We start from the raw sequence: 26621 nt of genomic DNA on the forward strand, positions 1-26621 counted from the left end.
CCAGCCCGGTGGCATAGTGGTTAAGTGCACACGTTCTGCTTAGGCGGCCCAGGATTCACCAGTTTGGATCCCGGGTGCGGACATGGCACCGCTTGGCACACCATGCTGTGGTAAGCATCCTACATATAAAGTAGAAGAAGATGGGCACAGATGTGAGCTCAGGGCCAGTCTTCCTCAGCAAAAAAAAGGAGGCTTGGCAGCAGATGTTAGCTCAGGGCTAATCTTCCTCAAAAACAAAAGAAAAAAAAACCAAAAACATAACCTGTCACTTTTCTGCTCATAATCCTCCAACGGCTTTCAGTTCACTCAGCGTAGAAGCCAGTGGCCTATAAGTTGCTATGTGATCTGACTGCCCACTCCCTCTGTGACAACCTCCTAACCCTCATCACATCATTTGCCAACTCCAGCTTCACAGGCCTACATGTTGCTTTCTGAGGATGCCAAGCACTTCCCCACCTCAGACTTCGCATTTGCTGTTTCCTGTTCCTGAAATGCTCTGCCTTCCAGTTTCTCAAAGGCCAGCTCCCTCATTCCTTTCAATAAAAGTTAGCTTTGCAGTCAGGCCTTTCCTCCTGACATTACATAAAATTCAACCTGCTCAACAAAGCCTGACATCAGAACATTTTCGGGGGCCAATGTGTCTCTCTTCCTTCTCTTTCTTCTTCATCCTCTTTCCCATTCCCATCCTCAAGTTTCTCTTCATGCTTTAAGAAGAGCAGAATATCTCTGATTTACCCTCTTTCCAAATCATGTTCTGAGATCTGAACTTTCTCCTATAATGCTGCCTGTCAAGAAATTTAGCTGAACAAGAGATTATTCAACTAGAGAAAGAAATTAAAACTTTAACTGGAAGTCAGTTGTGTCGTTAAGTTCTCTATCTTTCTCTCCACTGCTGCTGCTGGACTAGGAAGCTCATGTTTAGAATTAGTCTAGTCTGGGGGCAGGGAGGAGAACAGAAACCTCAGGGCATTTTTCCCTCTGGCCCTATCCTTCTGTTGTATGATTTGAAAGTGGCTGCCTCCTTTATAGCTCTTACTTTTCTAAGGATTTCCCTTTTCTAGCTGTCAACTTGTCTCTGGCAACAACTTTTCCTCCCCAAACCCCTGCATGCCCTGGGGTGGCATGATGCCCAGCTATGCTGGAGCCTGAGTCCCCTAACATCTCCCTTTGGTACCCTTAACCTTCTACATACCATCATACCTTCTACATACCAACCTACCCACATCCTTCTACATAGCATCTTTGTTAGTCTTTTCCAAGATCCTTGTTAAGTGTGTCATTTCTTTCTTTTAGGGACCCAGACAAATACAGTAATATTTTTTAAAGAATAAAAATGTAGCTTAGTAATTGAATAAATTGACAATAATTAAATCAATGATAACGAATTAATAATAAAAACATAAAATAAATTAATATTAAATTAAATTTAGAAATTAAATTATTGGTTATTAATTAAATTACTAATAAAATTATTAATTAAAAATATGTAAATAGACTTTAATCAGCTCAAAGACATGAAATTTTCAGATTGGATATTAAAAAATATCCTGATCTATGCCATGTACAAAAGACATCGTTAAAACAAAAAAAAACTTGGGAAAGGTTGAAAGCATACAAAAACATATACATGGTAAATATTAGCCAAAAAGAAATCTGGAGTGGCTTTATTAGTCCTAAGAAAAGACAGGCCTCCAAAAATGTCACTGCATAATGATAAAAGATTTAATTCACCGAGAAGTTACAGGTCTACAATATTTTTATCCCAAATCCTGGAGGCGAGATATGTTTCAAAATTTAGACGTTGCAGTTTTATGGGTGGCTCAGATTCCAAACTTGGTCATTAATTGAAGCAGCTACATTTATCAGAGGGTTTTACTAGAACTGATAAATGAGGGAAAGAAAGGACAAAGGCAAAAGAACTAGGTGAGAATAACATGGATTAGCCAGAAAGCTTAGAAGAGACTCTTTGCACAGTGAATATATAAAAAGTAATTAATAGAAAGCAAACTAACACAATAGCAAATTGTTAACCGCAAGCTACTTGGTCCAGTAGATCATTGGGCTGCTTTGATAAACAAATGGTTCTCTGGAGTAAGGATGAAACTGATCTTTAATATACCAAAGGACTAAACAGGTTAGTCTTCTCTGGGGAATTGTAAGATGGGGGAAATAATGGCTAACTCCCGTCTACATTCAAAAACTATTTCCTTGTGGAAATTGCATCTTTGCAGGCATGAAGGACCCCTGAGAAAATACCTCAGGTCCACATATCCCTATTATAGAATAGTTTTGTAACTATAGAGTAATAAATATGTAGCCATTTTGGATATATAGGAAAGGCAATATGTTGGGATTAGGGAATTGGGGATAACGATGAATATTTGAACCATTTGTTTTAATCAATGGCAGAAGCAACTCCTTAGGGACACATAAACATATTGTCAAGTAATAGTAAAGGCACACCTGAGTTCAAATGGCAAACAATTCATCTGCAGTATTTCCAGTCTTGCTGGATGTGGGATCTTTCTCCAGTATTGTTTGAAAGCCTGAATATGGGAGGATAGAGGCAGACTCATAGGCAGGTTGGGATTTAGCTAGGAGGCAAGGGCTCTCAGGGTTCTGGCGCTAGACTGGTTGGAGTGATGGGCTGTGTGGTTCAGACTAGATAGAATAAAAGGCGGGGATCTAAAGTGTTGAGAGGCAATAGAGGAGTTAGGATCATAGGCTTTGTTGAGGTCAAAATTGGAGTAAAAAAGTGATACAGCTATAAGGAGAAGGTTAATTTTTCACTTTTCATTATTAAAATAGTTGACAAGGTCTAGCATGTGTCTATGAGCATAAGTTACCATGGTAGAGTGGAGATGGATGCTTTTGAAGTCACAGAACTATGAACCTAAGAATGTGAATGAGTAATCAACTGACAAACTACTGATGGATTTTTTGGGGGGAGGGGGGTTGAGGATGATTGTCCCTAAGCCAACATCTCTTGCCAGTCTTCTTTTTCCTTGAGGAAGATTGTCCCTGAGCTAACATCCATGTCAACCTTCCTTTATTTTGTATGTGGGATGCCTCCAAAGCATGGCTTGATGGGCAGTGTGTAGGTCCACACCTGGGATCCAAACCTGCAAATCCTAGGCCGCCAAAGTGGAACACATAAACCTAACCACTACTACGCAACTGGGCTGGCCCCATTACTGATAGAATTTGATAATAGAAATGAACAATGTGAATTGAGGTTCCAGAGTCGCTGATGAATACATATATATGGTTTTGGTGGTGAGTTCCTAAAAAATAGCATGTTGAAGGATACAGGGAAGTATAACTAAATGACCTAATCTTAAAAGGAGTAAGATTATTTATATGAGAGGAGAGGAGAGAGTTTCATGCCAGTTTTAGAAATTGAGAATAGAACCCCATTTACCTTATGTGTGCTTTTGGATAAATATTTTGGCATACCATTGCACCTTGTGCAGAAGGCTAGATAGAAGATTAGTTCTCTAAGTCCTTTGATGAGTCTAGTTTCTCCTTCTGTCACCCCAATAATGGATCGTGTTAATGATTCCTTGCATGTTCATTGCATTTTAGGTTACACCACTAGAAAACTGCCTAAATGCAAGTCCTAAAAACACACCAGCTTTGCCTATCACCATGCTTCCAAAGCAAAAAGTATTGTAATGCTTTACTGAAACTTTCTTTGTTCTCTCTTGCCTTAGGAAACTACCCTAAAACGCCAGGTTCTCCCTAGCCTCACTGGACAAGGAGACGAAGAGATAAAGGAGATAAAAAGTGCTCATATCCACAGAGCCCCACTGCCATGTGCTCTCACTCATTTATATTCATGTTATACCAAGGTGCTTTCTCTATGTCTGAGTAGAAACAAGAAACAACAACAAAACTTTGTTTGAGGCAGCTCAGAACTTTAACAACTCTGTTGAACATGAAACATTTTCCTCCAGGGTTAGGTGGCTGCCAGATTTGGGTACTTATGTAATTTCTGCTCGCTCTTTCTGCCTCTCTCCATACATACACGCACCCTCTCTCTCATTGACACATCTCAAACTTTGACACTCACACCTAATGGAGGCACATAGTAGAGACCAGGGATCCCAAACAGTTACTTAAGGGCCAGGGAGGTAACAAACATCGTGGAGGATGCAAGCTGGGTACAGGGAGTATATGAGCATGTAGCAGATCAAGAGAATATGATTTTACCTAAGACATTCAAATTCAAGACTTTTAAATGTTGTTGACTGAAGATAAAATGTCTGCAGCATGTATTTGGTTGTCAGATAGCTGTCAGATGGCAGTTTGCAGCCTCACTAAGTAGGAAAATTATAAAGAAACTGTCTAATATGCCCCTTACTTCATCAGATATATGTTTGCTCAGTGCTTTTAAATGTCATAATTGCCATGAACATTTGATAATTACACATTATCTAAGTATGAGCAAATTAAGTGGATTGTGGAATGGAATTCACAAGCATAAACCCAAGGTAAAAACCCTAGATCAGTGTTTTTTAAAGTATGGTCCTCAAATCATTGCTAGCTCCTGGTCATAAGTCAAATGTTCGGCAGAAGCGGCAGTTTCAAAGGAAAAAAATTACTGTAGAAATTATGTTTACATATATGTCACAAACTTGAAATGTGTAACATTAATTATGCCTTTTATGAAGCCCTTTATATATGATCTGTATGAGTAAATATTATTCATGCACAATAAAGCCAGTACAGTTGGAATCTTCATAATGTTTTTTATCGAATACAATGACGTCTATCCTGAAGAATGTATTTATATCTAACTTTCCTGCTGTGTCATATTTTGTTAAATTTGATTTTTTTTCTTGTAATTAGGCATTGTGTTATATCCTCAATGCATATATAATGTATTAATGGCTTGAAAGTGGTTCATAGAAATAAAAACAGTTAAAATGATAACCTAATTAGACAAATCATATATTAGTTAGGATATTGGCTCTGCTGTTTCGAGACCAAACAGTATTGCTTTAAATAGGATAATAGGCATTTTTCTCTCCCCTGTAAAATTCTTCACTGATATGAGGTCCAGGCAGCTATGAAATCTCTGTCCCATGCAGTCGTCTGGGAACCCAGGTTCCCCCTCTCTTTAAAGCTTAATGATCTCCTCGGTTGTCATCCTCATCCACATGGTGAGAACTGAATCATTGCCACCAGGTCTCAATTCCAGCTCCCAGGGGATGATGGAGGAGGGCAAGGGGAAAGGAAGTAACTTCAGTGAAAGGACATGATCCCAAATATCACACATGACGCTCGCTCACGTGCTATTGGTCAGATGCTAGTCACCTGACTTTGCCTGTATGCAAGTAAGACCAGAAAGGATAGTTGGGTAACTGTGTACCTCTACACAAACTAGGAATAATGTCAAAAGCAATATTAAACAGCCTCTGTTACAAATAAAAACCATGAGTCTGTACGTACAAACACAAGTGAATCTGGGATTGTGAGTTTTTTTTAACAAACAACTGAAAAAGTAATGGTTGGATAGTAAAGAAGACAATATCTTAAATCTAAATTGTGTTAGACCAATGATCCTTTTGCCCGAGTCTCTAAAAAGCTGAATAATATAAAATTTTATCTATAGAAATGAGAAAGAATGGAAGGCTGTTTATCAATTTAAAAATAAGCACTGTTACTATTTAATAAACAATCAACTTTTGAAGGAAAAATTCAAATTACCAATTTTCGGTATAAATTGGATGAATTTTGCAAGAAGCAATACAAACAAGAAACATCATTCAAAATCATACTTTTTATAGAAAAAAATGAACCAGTGACACTATTGGGAATAAACTTGAAAACTAGTCTAAAAAGTAAACAATAAATAACAATAACCAGAGGCAAAGCAAAAGAAACCACAGGCAAAATATCTTTGTCAAATAGTATATCAGCATCTCACAGTGATATCAAAGTCACTCAACATGGATGAACAAATTATCTCATGAATGTTTGCCTGCAGATACTTCAATTTGTAGTGGAAAATCCTTAAAATGTAAAGTTTATATAGCATATGTCTGGTGCATATCTAAGAGTTAATTCCACGATACTTTTCCCTGTTTGTTTCTGATATCCCTTGCTAGAGAAGGAGTTTTTTTTTTCATTTAGTTAATGATTATTTTATGAGTCACGATGTAACGTAAATTGAGATCACAACTAATCACCACTATTGTTCAATTGAAAGAAAAATCTCGCTACATGAGTTTGAACTTCAACGCCACTCCACACACAATTTACCCAAAGCAGACAACAGATGACTCAATACGCCTTTTAACATTGGTCCATGGGAAATTTCTGAGGTTGTAAAATAAAGGTGGCTTCCTTCAGAGAATAGTTGGTTTTCCTCCTGGCAAGACCAAGGTCAAGATAATTTCCAGTTTACTCTAAATTGTCACCCTGGGGTTTTGGATCACATCAGTAAGAGAATCCACTCTGAAAATTTATCTGAGGATTGATTTGTGTTTCAAATCTTCAGCAGTTTTTTTTTCCCCTGCTAAGACTAAGCAAAGGGTTCGAGATGGTTGATTTCCCTTACGAGTGGAAATATGGGTGGGGGTATTCATTATTGATTTTCCATTACATAATGGGGCCTTTAGGGTGCCAGATTTCTAGTGACAGCATCTTCCTTTGGATTCTAGGATCTCAGATTTTTCTCCTGTTTCCAGGAGGATATAAAAAGTAAAGTTCAAATTAGCTTGTTTCTTCAAATGCCCCCAGTGTGAAACTGGCAGACAGCTCCCGTTCACTTTCCAGTAGGCAGCTTAGATAAGTAGCTAAAAGAAGCTCAAATCACCATATTAAATGATGAGATGGCAAAACCAAGTTATATAGCCTTTATTTTTAACAAGAAGTAGAAAAGCTGATATCTAGAAAACGTAACTAGTAAGCACAACTAAACCGACATTCCCCTTAGAAATATATAAAATAACTTTTGCCTGTGGTGCTAGAACCTATGTTATAATATGGCTTTAGGCTTTGAGGTTTTTGTTAGTCTACAAGGCTATCAAATCTTTGATATTCAAATCTTGAATCAATTCTTCTTTAATGTTCTGAATGCATACTACATGTGATTTATAGAGCTTACCAACATCTATTGTAGATGTGCCCCAAATGGGCAGTTACAATTGGAGAAAAAACAGTGGAAGAGCTAGGGCACAGTATAAGAACTGATTATCTTTGCTTTACAAGATAAGATAAGATAGTGAAGTGGATCAAACCCTTACAGTCTGTGCCAGAATTCCTCAGCAGGTGGTCTGCACACTGACTGCATCAGAATTCACTCAAGTGCTAAAATACTTTTCCTGGCCCTACTTACAAGATCAACCAAATCAAAATCTCTGCTCACCTGCCTGATACACACTACCAACTGAAAACCGTTGCTTATTAAATGACAATCATTAGTTCACTTACCTGTTCATCTATGCCTTCAGCTAACAGAGAGTTTTGGAATGCCTACTGCAGCAAGAAACTGTGAAAGTCATGCATGAGGAAACAGAATTAAAATGCAGTGACTGGTCAGTGGAGTTTATATTTATTTACATTTGTTTTTTTGCAAGGAAAGATTTACCGTGGGCTAACATCTGTTACCAATCTTCCTCTTTTTTTTCCCACAAAGCCCCAGTACATAGTTGCATATTGTAGTTGTAAGTCCTTCTAGTTCTTCTGTGTGAGTTGCTGCCACAGCATGGTTACTGACAGGCGAGTGGTGTAGTTCTGCACCTGGAAAGTGAACCCGGGCTGGAGTAGATCATGCCTAACTTCAACCACTAGGCCATCAGGGCTGGCTCAGTGGAGTTGATATTTAAACAGAGCAGATTAGACATATACACAAAAGATTATAATACTATTAAAAGCCTAAAACACATAGAATTCCATACAGCTTATAGAGTATTTTGACATGAGACATTGCATTTTGAACTTGTAATATCCTGATCTCTGCTTCTAATGCTGCACTTACTAGGCTGTATACTAGCCTAGTTCATCAATGGTTGTGTACCTATGAGAGCATTAATTCCCCAGGAGTAGGGACCTAAACTTCTTCATCTGTATATCTCTTGGACAAAGGACAGTAGGGTACAAACATCCAAACTGTAAGTTTGTTAAATTGAATAAAATTTTTTTTGTTATATCTTATACTATAGGCAACTTTAATATGTTGAAGAAATTCTCCAATTCTACCACTTTCTAAAGACCATTTTATCTCCCTATTCCTCTAATGTCCTCATATGTTTTTTAAAAATTATTTTGGATTCAATTTCATTCAAATCTACTCAAAATTTGGACACTTAACAGATTTCATGTACTGTGTTATATGCTGGAGATAAATAAATTACCTAATTTCTGTTTAGAAGGGTGTTATTTTCTAGTAAGGGAAACAAACACGTAAATAAATTAATATTACTCAATGTGAAAAGCCCTATAATATATCATAGTAAACAATGCTCTAAAAACAGAAGCAGGAAACAATTATTCAAACCTGTGGTGGTGAGGGGTGTCAAGGTATATTTCTTTATTTTATTTTGCTTTAATTTTAATGCACATCCAATTTATTTTTAACATTATTTCCAGCATTTATTTATGTATATGTATGCATACATATAGAAGTTTCTGTAAAGAGGATCATATTACCTGTGCCCTTTCAGTGGAGATATGATTCTATAAATAGCTTTTTCCTTATCATCTATTCTCCTCTTCCCTTCACCCTCAGGTAACCAGTGTTAACAAAACTTCATGCTCATTTAGTCTTAATTTTATAAATCTACGATTTCTTCCACATTATATAAATTTTTTGCATATTCCTTTTCTCTTTTAACAATGTATCATGAAAATTCTTCCAACTCAACTAATGTAGTTTTAAATCATTTATTTTAATTGCAGCAAAATACTTCACATAACAGAGAAAACATGACTAATTGAAGGATACGTATTTTGTCCAGGTTTTTTTTTTTTTTTAAAGATTTTATTTTTTTCCTTTTTCTCCCCAAAGCCCCCCGGATAAATAGCTGTACATTCTTCGTTGTGGGTCCTTCTAGTTGTGGCATGTGGGACGCTGCCTCAGCGTGACTTGACGAGCAGTGCCATGTCCCGCCAGGATTCGAACTGACGAAACACTGGGCCGCCTGCAGCAGAGCGCGCGAACCCAACCACTCAGCCACGGGGCCAGCCCCTTGTCCAGTTTTTTGCAGAGAACAATGTCGTGATATAAAGAGACATGTATATATATTTTTTAGTGATTTTGTTTTTAAGGGACAGATTCCGAGGAGTGGCATTGCCAGATTGAAGGGTGTGTATAGTATCAAAGCAAAAATTGTACTGGACAAAGTTAATCAGACACAGAAGCCTTTATCCAAGGCTATTGTAGCAGGGGGGAGAGAATACAACTAAATCCACTCAACTCCACTGAAATAAAGATAATTTTTAAAAGTTGGAGTAAGGTAGGGGGAATCATAGGACATCTGTTTGCTAATTAGCTTGACCCAAAGGAAAAGTAAAGTTTATCATCCCCTCAAGATGTAAAACTACTTATAGAAGGTATACAATTTTACAATTTGGAGTAAGGCCTTCACTGAAGTTAGGCTCCTATCCTGCCACAGAGACTGGGAGACAGGGACATTATCTTCCTTGATGATTACATTTCAAAGGGATGGCTCCCAGGTCCTTGAGAAAGACATTCCTGGATTGTAAAACTGGCAAGAGGCTTTTGAAAATGTTTACATCTCAAAGGGACAGAGAAAGAATCTACAATTACAAGTTTTCTAAAGTAAATTCTCTAAGAAAAAAGAGGAGAGGGACCCCTGTCGTTCACCATCTGGATTCTGTGAGGGCCAGGGTGAGAGGGAGGTCAGGGGCCAGGAGGAAGGAAGAAGTCTGTCTAAAGTTTAGTCAAGCTAAGGGAAACCACCTAGGTGCCCATCAAGGGACAAATGGATAAAGAAGATGTGGTATATATACATAATGGAATACTACTCAGCCATAAGAAAGGATGAAATCTGGCCATTTGTGACAACATGGATGGAACTTGAGGGTGTTATGCTAAGTAAAATAAGTCAGAGGGAGGAAGTCAAATACCATACGATCTCACTCATAAGTAGAAGATAATAACAACAACAAACAAACACATAGAAACAGAGATTGGATTGGTGGTTATCATAGGGCAAGGGGGAGGGGCAAGAGCAAAAGGGGGAATTAGGCACATGTGTGGTGATGGACTATAATTTAGTTTTTGGGTGGTGAACATGATGTAATCTGTGCAAAATTCGAAGTATATTACGATGTACATCTGAAAGCTATATAATGCTATAATCCAATGTTACTGCAATAAAAAATAAATAAATAGAGGCTATCTTATAGTTAGTTTTAATTTTAATGGCTATCACCAGATTATTTTATCGGAAGTCTGGAACTTCATATTTCACAATTTTCCCACCTTCTTAGTATTAGAAATACAACTGATTTTACATTTGTATGGTGTGATCAGTAAAACGTGATATTTTATTGTTGTTAGAATTTGTATTTTCCTGACTATTAAAAAGATTGATCATCTTTTGCCCATTTGAATAGCTTTGTAAATTTCATATCTGTCCACTTTCTTTTCTTTTTGATTGACCTGATTTTTTTGTTAATATTTTTCAAATCCTTTGTTTGTTTATAGACTTTTACCATGCCATGAAATATTGTTAATATTTTTGGTTAAAAGTCTTTCTGGGTGATTGCCTGGGGCCAGGGTGAGATGAAAGGGATTAACTGCATAGGATAAGAGGGAACCTTTTGGGATGATGGAAATAGTCTATATTTCAATTGTGATGATGGTTACATGAGTGTACACATTTGTCAAAACTCATCAAATTATACGCTTAAACTTTGTAAATTTTGTATGCTAATTATGCCTCCATAAAGCTGTGGGAGGGAATTAACAGGAAAAAAATAAGGATTGAATTCTAGTTAGTGATGTGCCTGCTGAAATATTTAGGAGACATATCGGTGCCTTCAATTGACTTTGAAATGCATTGAAAATAAGATGGATTGATGAATGGGTATAAGGATAGATAGACAGATATTCATAAAATAAATGTTTTATCATGTATTATAAATGATAGATATTGATATAACAAGTATTAATCATGGATCTAAGTGGTGGGTATATGCATGTTTACTGCAAAATCTCTTAACTTTGCTGTAGGCCTAAAAATTTTCATAATAAATTTAAATATAAATATATCCTGAATACTTAGGATGCTAATAGTATACTAAAAAGTTTTCTAAAACTTTACTGCTTTATATGGTAGACAGAATTATAAGATGATCCCCAAGATACTTGCCCCTGGCATACACTTATCTTCTCCCGCTTATCCAATCAAACAGGAATCTAGCAGCTGGTGCTGTGAAGGGATTTTGTAGATGTAATTAATGCCCCAAGTCACTTAATGTCTCAAATCAGATAGAGAGATTATCCTCAGTGGGTCAAATTAGATACATCTTTTTAAGGCTCTTCTTGGCTCCACTATTGGTTCAGTTGCTCAGCAATGTCATCAGGACCCATTTTCCTGCTTCACTATCTTTGGTACATTGGTTTGATCTTGTAAAAGGATTAAAACAAACATAATAGAGTAGCCCCAGTTTCCCTTGCCTCTTTGGTCTCCTTTCTCTCTTTTTTTTTCCTTTCTCTCTCTCGTTCTCTCATCATTTTTGTTCCCTCCCTCTCCCCCAAGCCTTAATTAACAGACAAATGTCATGGCTTATAAAAACAACTCCCAGAGGGAAAGTGGGTGGTGGGGAGGGTGAAAGGGGTAAATGGGTATATATGCATGGCGATGGATAAAAGCTACACTATTATGGTAAACATGATGTAATCTATACAGAAACTGAACTATAATAATGCACACCTGAAATTTACACAATGGTATAAGCCAATATGACCTCAATATTTAGAAAAAATTACTTTTCTTGGATTTCACCAATGGTCCCAAGCAAGGGGCATGGAAAAAAGAAAAAAAGGCAGAATAATCTCCAATCAATCCAGTGAAAACTGTTTCCTGAGCCAAACTACTAGGACTGACTCTTCTCTTCCTCTCAGCCTAGAAAACTACAATCTCACTTTGACTTAGGGAGTCTCCCATTCTTCAGATGCTTCCTCCTGTTTATCAGATGAATGAAGTCTCTGAACTCCGAGTCACTCAATTTTTTTTTTCATTGACAATCTTCAAGCTCATCACTTTATAGTTGCAAGATGGTTGCCAGATTTTCTGGAAGGGCGTGGAGTGAAAACATCCAAGGGCAGAGGAAGCTTTCCTCCTGTGTTTGTTTTATTGAGGAAAGAATTCTTTCCAAGAGACTGAGTCAGACTTCTGCCTCAGATCCAGTGGCCAGGATGGAGTCACATTCTCCTGTCCTACTGCGACGGAAGCTAGAAAGTTGATTATTCAATATTTTTAGCTGCTTTAATGGGAGGTAAGTCAGCAAGGAAGAAATCCTGGGGATAGGAAGAATGGCTGCAGAGTATACAGCCAGCAGTGCATAGCACTGCATTCTTCCAAAATATTATTGACTATGTCAGATTATTTCAAGCAGTATGTTCAATTTTTCAAGTGTACAGATGCTCAAAATTTTATTATACTCTTTCTTAGGACTTTGGTTGTAGTCAGAGGAGTTCTCCAGTAAAGCCAGACTGTTTCAACATACTTTAAATAATATAATAGAATATTTTCCTGCTTGAAAATCAGTTTGAGGAGAGCCACAGAGAGATTCTTCATAAGAAATTTAGAGGCCGGCCCAGTGGTCTAGTGGCTAAGTTCACCGCACTCTGCTTCAGCAGCCAGGGTTCCGTTGCTGGATGCTAGGCGCAGACGTACACCACTTGTCAGTGACCATGCTATGGTGGTTATCCACATACAAAATAGAGGAAAGTTGTCACGGATATTAGCTCAGGGTGAATCTTCCACAAGCAAAAAGAGGAAGATTGGCAATAGATATTAGCTCAGGGCAAATCTTCTTCAGCAAAAAAGAACAAAGAAAAGAAAAAGAAAGAAATTTAAATGCTGTCATGCAGCTGCTATAGCAAAATAATCATCATCACTATATACAAAACATGTTATCAAAATTGAAACAAAATGATTAATTTGTATCTTAACATCATTACCAGTAAGGGCCATGTGCTAGCCCTGGAGCCAAATTAGGAAACCAAAACCAAGTCTCCTCTTTTATGTCCTCCATTGTTCAAGGATGTGTTTCTGTTCAGGCCAATATCCATCATGGGTACCTTGCTAGCAAAATAAGCAGTGTTGCTAGGCAACAGGGGAAAAAATGATGTTTGAGAAAGCCATCTCTTTGAGGCAATAGCTGCCAAGAGAGCTGTTGCTAAGTGTCATTTAACATGCATATAAAACTGAACCTTATGATCATCTGCAGTTAAGTGTGTCATGCCTCTCTGCAGTGAAATGGTTTTTAAAGTTGAATGAAAGGCAAGGAAGAAAGTGAAATATGGACCTTCCATCATGCTGCAGGTGGTCCAAAGAGGACTGCTAGTTGATGGTTACTGTGTTTGTGTATTGAGGTGTAAACTACCAACTGATTATCATTATTGGTTTTTTTTTTCAAGGTGGCCTATTCCTGCCCATTATTTTCTTTTGGCTTATAAATATATAAGATATATATTTGCAGAACATATATCTGATAAAGAACTGGTATTCAGAATGTATAAAGAACTCACAAAACTGCATAATACAGAAACGAACAACCCAATTGACAAATAGGCCAAAGATTTTACCAAGTACTTCACCAAAGAACATTAAAAACTCTAAATACAGAAGGCAAATATATACATGAAAAGAAGCTCAACATCATTAGTCATTAGGGGGATCCGAATTAAACCCACGCCGACAGACCTCTTCACACCTTTGGCAATGCCTAAATAAACCAAAACAAGAGCAAACAAAAAAACCCTCCAAACCTGAAGGTACTGAGAGCTGCTGAAGGTGTGGAGCAACTGGAACCCTCACACATTGTTGGTAGAATGTAAAATGCTACAGTTACTGTGGAAAACAGTTTGGCAGTTTCTTATAAAGTTAAACATACATTTAACAAACAACTCAGCAGTTCTGCTCCAAGTATTTACTCAAAAGAAATAAAATCATATGTCCACACAAGAACATGTGTGTAAATACAGTCATTCATCTCTTAAGGGGATATGTTCCCAGAAACGTGGTGTTTGGTGATTGTCTTATTATACAAACATCACAGAGTCTACTTCCACAAAACTGGATGGTAGAGACAACTACACACACCTAGGCTATATGGTCCTAATCTTATGGGACCACTGTCGTATATGCAGTCCCTGCTTGACTGAAACGTCATTATGAGGAGCCTGAATGTATTTATAAGAAGTTTTATTCTTAACATTCCAAAAATGAAAATAATCCAAATGTCTATCAACTGATGAATGGAAAAGCAAACTGGGTTAAATGCATACAATGGAATACTACTCAGAAATCCAAAAGAACAAACTACTGACAAATGCAAAAAACATGGATGAATCTCAAATGCATTATGCTAAGTGAAAGAAGCCAAACTGAAAAAAAAACCTTCATACTATGTAATTCCATTTATATGACAGTTTAGAAAAGTCAAAACTACAAGGGACAGAAAACAAGTCAATGGTTTCCAGGGACTGAGGGTGAGGGAGGGTGATTGTTTAAAAGGGGACATGAGAGAACTTTCTTTGGTGATAGAAATGTTCTAGAACTGATTGTGATGGTGATTATGCAACTGTGTACATTTTAAAAGTGAATAAAATGCTACAAAAGAGTAAATTTATTTACTGCAACAATATTAAACCTCAATAACCCTGACCCCAAAAGCAAAAGAACAAAACTCAAGTTATGTAGAATCATTTACTCTCACAGATCTGTGGGTCATCTGGGGAAGTTTTGCTTCAGGTTGATATTAAGGGGAGGGTTCTTCATCCTCCTGCTCATTTCCTTGGGACCAGTGGGCCAGATGGGGCATGTTTCTCCTCATGGGGCTGACATTTTAAAACCCTTTCTTTCATAAGTTCTCTACCATCTCACTGGCTAAATCGAACGCTCGGCGAGCCCAAAGTCAAGGATAGGGGATCAAACCAGGGAAACTGAAGAATTACATAGCAAAGGGCCTGCATACAGGGAAGAGTGGAGAACTGAGGCCAACAATCCAATCCACTACACTACCTGAACCAAACTGGTCGTGCACGATTCTAAGGAGCTTTTGGTGAATGAGGGTTGTCATCAATGATTAGAGGAAGGTGAGGTTAGCTACTATGCCACAACCACACTAGTAGGTTATAGGCAAAGTAAATCTCAGGGCAAATTTTACCACATACCAACATTTATTGAATGAATATTCTTTAGAAGAAGGAAGAAAATAGTTTACATAACCTATTCTGTCAGTTTGATAAATTCCCATGTCTCTATCTTTTTTTTTTCAGGCACTGACCTAATCTTGCATGAATAATTTACTTGAGGCAGGTACAATAATATTCGAGATGCAGAATTCTATAGCCTTAGAGATTGCTTATAATTATCATCAGCCAACTAAAAATCTGCCATGCCAATAGATGGACAAAGGATTCTTTAAGAATCAAGTCTCAAGCATCCCTCTCAAGTGAACAGACTTCAGGGCTTGCTAGATGCATATAGCGTGTTCTATTAATGTGGAGAGTATGTCTAAAAGACTTTAGCTAATCTTCTTATCTTTATTATCACTGATTTCACCAATGAGGTCCAATTTCCAACATTCATTCTGCTAACTGACAAGCCACTAATTTCAGCACTGAATCCCTGTATCAAAAATTGAATTGTACAATGTATGACCAGGAATAATGACAAATGAAATAATGAAGCACATGTACTTCAGAAGTAGCTGCTTCTAAAGTGGAGCTGTTCTGATTAAAGGACAAGTGGCAATCTCCGGGATGTGAATTCCTGATTATAGCAATTGACAACACCTAACGTGTAGATAGTCTGACACTAATTAATACATATAAAATACCACAATGGCTATGCTGCAGCATTTAAAGCCAATGACATACAAGACATGTATTAGTGTTTATAGCAGCATTATTCAAAAATACTCTAAATGTCCAACAGGAGAAAGGATAAATAAAATTATGCCATATTCCCACAATGGAATACTACAGAACACAAAATATACATAGAAACATGGACAAATCATATGTTGTGTAGAGTGAAACAAACCAGACACAAGAGAGTGAATACCGTCTGATTCCATTTCTATGGAGCTCAAAAATTGGCAAGACTAACTTTTGGTGATAGACCTCTTATGTAGTGGAGTGGGAATGGTATTGATTGCAAAGTGGGAATGAGGGAACCTTCTGGGTGATGGGAATTTTCTCTATGTGAATGACTGTTTCAAAGATGTATACAAATGTAAAACATCATCAAACAGTACGCTGATGATCTATGCACTAAAGGCACCTCACTGTATGTATTTTACATCTCAACTTAAAACATGAGTAACCAGAAAATATTTTTAAGTGAATTACATCATAATACCGGTATAATAATGTTTACTGATAATATCAGAACTAATTCTAGTTTCAGTGGCCCCAAATGTGAACAATAAAATATGAATGATTAAGTAGATAGAGAAGTATCCAGCCATCACTTCAGAACCACACTCTGGAATTCATGGGAATCCAGGAAAACTGTTCTCATCACCTCCCTCCCCCGCTCCCCCCGCCCAACACTCCTCCTCTCCTCTGTCTGGTGTTTGCATTTCTGTCTGAGGAACTGTGCATCCTCTAAGTACCAGGTAAGTAAAGACCTCTCAGTGACTATATCTGACCATCCCCAAGCCTCTTCCCTATCAGGTTCCATTGCCTCAAAATCTGTGCTCTTGTAGCAATTTTTCCTAACATAATTTTGCCAGGCTAATTATTTTCATGAGAGCTATTTCTTTCCTTATGTGCTTCCTCCCTCAAAACATTATGAAGGTCTAGAACTCTGTCTGATGTGGCACTTTTTTTTTTTTTTAAAGATTTTATTTTTTCCTTTTTCTCCCCAAAGCCCCCCAGTACATAGTTGTATATTCTTGGTTGTGGGTCCTTCTAGTTGTGGCATGTGGGACGCTGCCTCAGCGTGGTTTGATGAGCAGTGCCATGTCCGCACCCAGGATTCGAACCAACGAAGCACTGGGCCGCTTGCAGCCGAGCGCGCGAACTTAACCACTCAGCCACGGGGCCAGCCCTGATGTGGCACTTTTATCCTCAGAAACAGAGACAGTGCCTGCACATCATGGAACCTGTTTGCTTGTATTTAAAGAACGAATCATTTCTCCTTGCACCTTTCAGAAGCTCACAGAAGGTGTCTCTCTCTGAGTTTATGACTCTGCCCTCTGTGTTCTGTGGTGAGAGAGAACTGAGCTTTTGTTTTTCAATGATATTTACTTCGGTTATCAATATTTTTATGTACCGTGATAGAAGTCACCAACAGGCTATTTCTTTGTCTTTACTGGATTCTTTGCAGTTCTTGGATTTACTAATACTGCCATACATCCTACAGTCTTCACCGACTGCCTGAACGGGAGCAACGGCCTCCTAGATGGTTGTTCTGTATCTAATTTACCCTCAACTCCACTAAACCTCATCCAGCTCTACAAACTAGTCCTAACACTACAGACCAGAGGATCTTCTGAAAGTGTTATCAGAGCATTCTGGACTCAGTGACCTTCTTTCTTATTCTCTTGGCAGCACTTAAAACACATATCATAATTTCCTGTTTGCATGTCTATATGCAGCAACACACCATAATTCAGGAGAGGGACTTTGTTTTCTTCGATATTCTGTACCTAGCATCTAGCTCAAGGCTGATGCAGAGTAGATGCTCATGAGTTAAATAAGTGAGTAAATAAAAAGGCTTTCCATTTTCCACATTCAGTGAGTCCCAGCTGCCTTCTAGATCTTTACAGAGAAGTCTTCCTGAATCACTTCTACACTCTACGTCATTTAGGCTTTTAGTAAATGTATATGTTTATATACTTTCCATGTGTTAAAACCTATGTGCAATTTGATCTTAACCTTTCATTTGTTAGCACACAATTTTATCAATTATTCCTATGTCACTCTGTATTTAAAGTTTGTTCTCCAAAATGTATCAAAAACTTGTTTTGCAGAACAATTTGTCTGTTGCGTCTTTTACATACCTTTACATACATATCATACTCAGTAAAATTCTACATACGGTAATCACATATTACTGTGATGATCACCATAACTAACAAAGGCTTACCTTTGTTTTAAATCTGGTCAATTGCTATTTAAGCAGAGTTTAATTTACAAAGTTAAATTTAAAATTCCACAAAACCACAGAAGTTTACACTTACTATATGCAGCCCCTCATCTAATCTACCAGGTGATTTCCACCCCCACCACACACACACATATACCCAAAATACAACACACAAAATGTCCTCTTTTCCCACAAGGATCTCATAATGTAAAGAAAAAAATACCCAACCATAAAGCTACTTAAAGTGGATGAGTGTGCATCAGAATGGTACCTTTTCACTTACATGCTAGTGAATTATTTGATGGCTGGTTTAGTACAGAGGTTGAAACTATGGTGGGTATGTGAATACCTTTAATCAAGAAAATGAAAATGGAATATGATGTAGTTGATCCATAGAAGGAAACAGCTGTTCTTATAACAAAATTTTTTCGTGACACATCATTTATAATTCAATGCCAAAAGACCTAGGAGGAGTAATGAAACGTTTGTAAAGCACATTTGTGCTCCTTGAAAATAAGGACTGAATAACCACAAGGCATAATGAAGAACACAGCCACATCAGAAAAGGTGTTCTAAAATCCAATTTCAGGGAAAATCCTGTTCTTTCATTATCTTAATGAAACATGAGTAGCCCCTGCTGATTGAGTGCCAAGACAAGCTTTTCCAAAAACGAAATGTTTCTTTGACTTAGCTGATTCTGCAAAATAATGATTTTGGAGAGAGTATGCTAGTCAGAAGCTTATAGCTACAGAAGAAGAAAAAGGAGACGCCACAGAATATTGTGACTCCAAAAGAAACGGATGATATTCATTCTTAAACATTTTTTATTTATAAAAGAAATATTTCACACTGTCTGTCAAACAATAGATAAAAGTTTGGAAACACAAATAATATTTGCTCCCTCAAAAATAGCTATAGATATTTTATCAAATTCTACAGCAATCATTCCATAGAATTTTGTGTGAATTGCACTTCATTTAGAATTGCACATTTGCTGTCATATATTTTTACCTTCAGATACACACACACACACAAAAGAGAAACATTCACTTGAATAATGCCTTCCTTCTCATCTTTTTACTTTGACATTTCAATTTCTTGATGATTTCCAAAGCAGAAAATGTTTATTTGTCTTTGCCAAGAGACACAAATAGAGCAGCTGACTACCTTTCAGCTGGTAGTAAGCAGAGCTGGTTAGTAAGCCTTGGGTTTTTTTTGTGGAAGATTAGCCCTGAGCTAACATCCGTGCCCATCTTCCTCTACTTTATATGTGGGATGCCTGCCACTGCATAGCTTGATGAGTGGTGTGTAGGTTTGTTCACGGGGTCCAAACTGGGGAACCCTGGGCCACTGAAGTGGAGCATGCACACTTAACCCTTACGCCACAGGGCTGGTCCCAGTAAGCATTCTTTCTTAATCTCCCTGGGCTGGAGGTACACATCTGTCTATAAGCGCAATGATCCTCTCACCTTTGAGTATCTTTAAATATTCTGGTGTGACCAAAGCCACGTCTAGTCCTTCTTTCTCAAAGTCAGAAACGGTACCCTCAAATATAAACCTCAAAAGTAATCATTTCTAAATATTACCTCATTCTCGTTACCCACAAGCACAAAAACAAAACCACATTTAAATTAGTCTTTCATGCCAAGGAGTACTCGCCAAGAATGTGAAAGTGCACAGTAGCGAGACCACAGAAGCTGGATCAGTGCCTCAGTGTCTGGGGTGAGAATACTCGCTCAGCAAACTTTCATCTGGGTGAACCAATACGAAATCCTTCTGAGCCTTTAGTTTCCTTCTCTGCACCACCATTATTAATAGCCTCAGGAGTTTACTGCCTCCCCCCCCACCCCACCTCCACTGTCTGTCTGGGACTCAGAACCTCAAGCTCTATACCTACCAGAACCCAGGAGGTTCACTATGAGCTGTTTGTTCCACTGTTAGCTACACCACTTATCTTCTGTGCAAACTTAGGCAAATTACTTAACTTCTCTGTGAAGTAATTTTGCCTCAGTTTCCCTATTGGCAAAATGAGGATAAAAATTGCACATACAGGAATATAATGCGGTGTTTAAGGGGACGATTTCTGGAGCTAAACTGCTTGAGTTTATATCCTGCCTCTGATATTTATTAGTTACCTTGAACAAGTTACTTAACCTTTCTGCGCTTCAAGGTTTTTTTTCCATGAATAAAATGGATAATAACAATCCTTATGAAATACAGATATTACAAATATTTTACTACATCTGTAACACTTTAAAGTGGTGCTTGTCATCTAAAAAGTGTTAGCTGCTACTATATTATTCCCATTATTGTTGGAATTTCTGAGAGACCTCCAATAAACAGAATTCCTTAACCATAGGTTATTAAAAAGATGAGAAATGAAACAAAAAGCAAATGGTCTGAGAGCTTGTTAACCCACCAGAACCCTAGAATTAAGCTGACTTACGTTTCCCCACCCCCATCCCACAGCAGTTTCCACGTGAGGCAGCCCCTAAACACACTTACGGCGTGGAGGAGGCTGTGTGCTCTCTGTAGTCAGGGGCACGCTCACAAGGAAGAAGCGAGTGCAGCTGAAGCAAGAGTGTCCAATTATTCTTTCCCAATTACCTTTAGGACAAGTCATTTGGCCTCCCCAGAGCAGAATGAGTAAAGAGTGGAGGAGAAACCCCCAGTTACAACAATTGAGCTCCATTCACAGGAAGGAAACAACAGGAAGAAGAAGTTTTCCCAGATAACATCATCATCGTCATCTCCCACCACTATCAAGGATGTGTTCTTTTTATTTTTTATTTATTAATTTTTTTAGGAAGATTGGCACTGAGCTAACATCTCCTACCAACCTTTCTCTTTTTTTGCTTGAAGAAGATTGTCACTGAGCTAACATCTGTGCCAATCTTCCTCTATTTTATGTGGGATGCCACCACAGTGGTGCTAGGTCCATGTGTGGGATCCAAACCTGTGAACCCCAGGCTGCTGAAGCGGAGTACATGAACTCAACCACTAGGCCACCGGGCCGGCCCCCAGGATGTGTTCTTTTTAGAAGCATCTAGGACAAAGCACTTCCCTCTTCTTCAATAACTTTCATTTAATTTTTTTTTCAACTCTTGTATTAACTAAAACCTAGAGAACTTAAATGTCTCTGGTCCCTTAGCCATGTGACAAGTCCCCTTCTAGCATGTGTGCTTGCCATTCAAAATTGTATTGGGAGTTGTTTAGCATCATTCAGACATAATTATTCAATATATAGTTATTGTCTTTCTTATGCCTGGAAGAACAATTTGCCTTCTGTTGTGCTGAAATGGGGATGTGGCCATCATGATGAGATCAGACTGTCGGGAAAGAGGCTGTCTGCATGTTTTGTTAACAAATACCATGAATAGAGTTCCGTTTACTTGAGAGAGAGAGAGAAATAGGAAAATGAATATGGAGTATCTGAAACATGACAATGTAGATCAAAGGAAAGGGACGTGAACTAGCAATGCAAATCCAAAAATAAGTTGGATAACAATTCTATTTATAATAGCATCAAGAATTAAATACTGAGGAATAAATTTAATAAAGGAAGGGCAAGCCACACTCATTGAAAACTATGAAACATCATCAAAAGAAATTAAAGATCTAAATAAATGGAAAGATATCCTACGTCCATGGATTGCAACACTCAGTATTTTTAAGGTGGGAATATTTTGGATTACAGACTAAACACAATCATTATTGACCAGCTAGCCCTAAAATTCATATGGAAATTAAGGAACCCAGAGTAGCCAAAACAATAGTGAAAAAGAGGAACAACATGGACGGATTCATTTGCAGTAGCATTATTCAAAATAGCTACAAATTGGAAACAAGCTAATGTCCATCAACTGGTAAATGGATAAACAATATTTGGTATATCTATGGAATGGAATACTATTTAGCAATAAAAAGGATCAAAGTATCCAGGCATGCTACAACATGAATGAACTCAGAAGCATTATGCTTAGTGAAAGAAGTAAGACGCAAAAGAACACAAATTGTGTGATTTCATTTGTATAAAATGTCCAAAAAAGGGCAAATTTATATAGACAGAAAGTAGATTAGTAATTATCTAGGACTGGGAGGGTGAATGGGGACTGAGTGGAAATGAGTATGAGGTCTCTTTTTAGGGGGATGAAAAAATTCAAAAATTACCTTATAATGGTGTTTGTAAAACTCTAAGAATATTCAGATGCATTGAATCACATACTTGAAATACATAAATTTTATGGTATATCAATTATGACTTACTAAAACTGTTACAAAAGAGAAGGGAAAACTTTTCTGAAAACTGAGAATGAACATACTCTTGAAAATTATATCCTTCAAGTTACACATTTGCTTAGTGATTATAATTTCTAAAGCAGTCTCATATTTATTATTTAATTTAATCTTTACAACAATTCCATGAAATGAAAATTATTATTTCTGTTTTACAGAAGAAATAGGCCCACAGAAGACAATTGACCTGCCATGGTCTTATAGCAGGTAGTGAGCCCCAAATCCCAATCCAATTTTAGTTTGTTTGTTTTTAATACCAAGTCCTCTAATATTTTGTCAGTGAAAGTTGTACTATAAATTGTTCCAGGTATGTTCAGTGGCTCAAATGCAGCAGAAGTTAATTTTTCCCCATGGAAGACTTCAAAGCAAGTGTTCCTGGTCAGGGATTCAGACACCCAGCCCCTTCTCATCTTGTGCTGGACCATTCCCTAGGACCTCATCTTCACCTTATTTACTGGCAACAGAGGAAAGAGGGAATGGAGGGTTCTTTAAAAAGCCTTTGCCTGGAGAAGTCACACCTTGTCTCCTCACCTTCCATTGGCTAGAATTTTAATCACACCTAAATGGAAGTGCAGCTAGGAAGTGTAGACGAGCCGTGGGCCCTGTAAGAAGAGGATAATGGGTTTTGATGAACAGACAGCAGTCTGTGCCACAGAAACACAACCCTTAAGAAAATTAGACTGCTACTTGTGATTTGAAATGGCAAGTTTAAAGTCAATGTGATCTCAGGCATTCTCATATTCTTGTAAAAACTAATGGAGGACATTATTTTGCTATAAGGAAGGAACCAGAAAGAACTCTAAACATTCATTCTAAGTTTCTAACTTTGAACATGATACAAATCACTTTCCTCTTTCAATTGCCTGGGTAACCAACAATGATATGCTTCTAAGTTGACTGTGTTCAAGAATTGACCACATCACCACTTCTCAGTTCCTACTTCAGCTCTGTCATTTATAGCTATGCAATTTGGACATGTTATTTAATACCTCTGAGTTTCAGATTCTCCATCTGCAGGAAAGGAATAATACACCTAAGTCTTCAAGGGTTATCAGGAAGAGTAAACATACTTAGAACATTAGCTGATGTAGTACACATTTAATAAATGTCACGTCCCATCAGTCTTTCCCTACAAGGTCCTATAAGACACTATTGGTCTATTGTTTGGTGATAAATGATCTAAAACAATTTACTTTCTTTTACTCCCTCAGTATATTCTTTTCAGGATACACCTTATTTTATTAGTATGTATGACAGTAATAATATACGCTTTTCCTCTTCTTTTCTGTCTCTTCCCGCCTTGAGTAATTAACTCAATAGGCGTTTTTTCTGCACACTCCAAAATGACAGTTTCAATCATATCAAGTCACACAGGAGTCTTGCTGAAAAATTTGGCACCTGGTAACGTGAGCACAACTCTTCTACACTTAAGATAGGTCTCCGGCTGATAGATGTGTGGCTACTCATTTTGAGTTTCTCATTGTTTGCAGACAGGTTCTCACCTTCATTTCATTGATGCAAGGTGAGAAAAGCATATTAGCTTTCTGAGCTACAGCGTTCACTGGCTTCACCTCTTCTCCCAAGAAAAATGTCAGAGAGAAATCTTTGCTTTTCACTGAATAAGCTGACAGGAACAAGGGTAATGAAATGCAGCTTCTTGTTAGACAGAAAAGGGACGATGATAATAGATATCCCTGGAAAAGTTTTCTTTTGTTGTTGTTTTAATTCAGTTTCCCCCAAATTTTTATTAGGCACATGAAATAAGGAATAATTGCACATGAATAATGTGAAATCAACCTGGAGCCAAAACAGTGGCACAAATCAGTAGTCCCCAAACATTGAAGAGCTTACCAAGTATCTAGAGAACTTCTTAAAATGTGCACCTCCACTTCCCATCTCATACCCACTGAATCAGAATTTCTGAGCATTGGACTCTACTTTGAGAGCCCAAAGCTAGCATTTTCTTGTATTCACCATAATTGAGCAATATGAAATTTCAGTATTTGACATTTTTTTACTACAAAATGGCAATTTTATATAGTTCGACCTAATATTTAACCAGATGAGATTTATTTTAACTTTTAGATACCCTGGGTGGCTTTTTGAAAGGTACATATTCCCAGGTTTTGCCTCCAACCCACTAAATCAGAATCCTAGAACAAGGAGCTTCTGCTGCACTTGCACCTGCAAGAAACTATCCTCAGAAAGTATAAGAGCCTTTCTACCTGTAAAGTGTGGAGGTCTGCAAAAAGGGATGTCAGATTGGGAGCTCTATTTGTGAAAAAGGAGGAGTAAACTATAGCACTTCCTACATCTGGAATTAGAAAACAAAAACTGCTTAAGAAACAGGTCTTTTTACATAGATCTGAATGTCTGGAAAATGGAGTACTAAGGTGAAATTTTAAAATGTATTTTATGTCTATGTATTGGATTAGGGTATAATTTTTACTTTATTGAAAAGTTTTTTATATCCCATATGAATTTATGAGCACAAACCTAAAGAAGCATATTCCACATTAACTTAATCAGATGTATGAGAACATGTCCATTGAGTGTGGAGAGGGGTAGAGGAGTGGATAGAATCTGGCCTGACAGGAACTCAGAGCAGGTGGCTGGGCCAATGGCCCCTGAATGACCCAAGATTTATTTGACTCACTGTGTTACTAAGTTGTGACCTTTGGCCCACTGCTCTCTGCACACATACACACACACACACACATATACATAGAGGGAGGAACGGAGAGAAGAGCAAGCACAAGAGAGAGTGTTCAGCCTGACATGCTTTGTACATCTAGCTCTCTTTCTTTCTTTTGGCTTATGTTTGTCCAAATGCCTTCAGAATATCTGCATTGGAAATCCATAGGACTAGAAATTAGCTTGCTTAAAACTGAAATTATTTGTGAAATGGTCAGTTGCAACCCTGTGCTGTACATACCTGGAATATTTTTTTATTTATGCAGTATCCAATAGTTTATTTTCCAAATTCCAAAGCCCACCTCTGACAGTGGTGGCATTGGGGTGTTAGCGGATTTAAAGTGGACAGTAAACTTGCCTGCAAATGAATTCAGTTCTATCCCAAAATATTTTAGTTTCATTTGGAATAAAGCAGTCTTATTTCAGGCAAATGTCCCATCACATTCAGATGGCCCTATGCTCAGTCAGTATCCAGGTCAAAACCCTGTTATCTGATCACCAAAAGAGCTTTCGTGAATGTCCGCAGTAGCCTAAGACCTTGGGAGTGGGCAGGAGAAAACAGGCCTCTTGAACCTACCCCTCCTTCTGTTAGCCATTTGGGGATGAGGGATGTAGAAGATTATCAATATGGTTGCTAGCACATTAGTGTTGGGGAGTTTGTGCCCTTCCTTTTAAGGTTGTTGTTGCAAAAAACAAAAGAACTCTGACCATCACTGGTCCTCTGTGCTGCTGGTAGTCAAACGCTGGCTCTGTGGTGAGAGGCAATTGATATTCTTTGTGTACTGCATGGTGGGGTGGGGGTGAGAGGTACAACCTCCTACCCAGGCACAGCCTTGCCCTACACATACCTGATGTATCATCCACCCTCAGATCACCAACCCATAGCCTCTTTCTCATAAGCTCCTCATGATCTAATAAGCAACCTTTAGGATGTCTTCAAGATGGTGTAACCCTAGCCACCTAAACTGATATATTCTTCACCCACCAGAGACTCTACTGTCTTTGTGAGTCGAAGGAGTGGGATTGCAGCTTATTTCCAGGCAATGTCTCTCGCTATTGAACTGAAATCTCTCCTATTGTCCCCACACCTAAGCAGCATCAAGAGTGTCCACCAGCTCTGTGACTCCACAGTTTTTTGGTTGAAGTTGAATCTGAATTTTCTCATTTAGCACAAGTGAGAGAGCCCTAGTTTCTTGGAAGAGGAAAGAAGTCAAATGCCATCCCTTCTCATCCCCAGTGAGCAGAGCAGCAAGAGAGGAATTCTTACCTTAAGAAAGAATCTCTCTCTCCAAGAAGACAAAGATTTTCTTCTGGCCCTACTGG

The sequence above is a fragment of the Equus przewalskii genome, chromosome 5, assembly GCF_037783145.1.
Source record: "Equus przewalskii isolate Varuska chromosome 5, EquPr2, whole genome shotgun sequence".
NCBI lineage: Eukaryota > Metazoa > Chordata > Mammalia > Perissodactyla > Equidae > Equus > Equus przewalskii.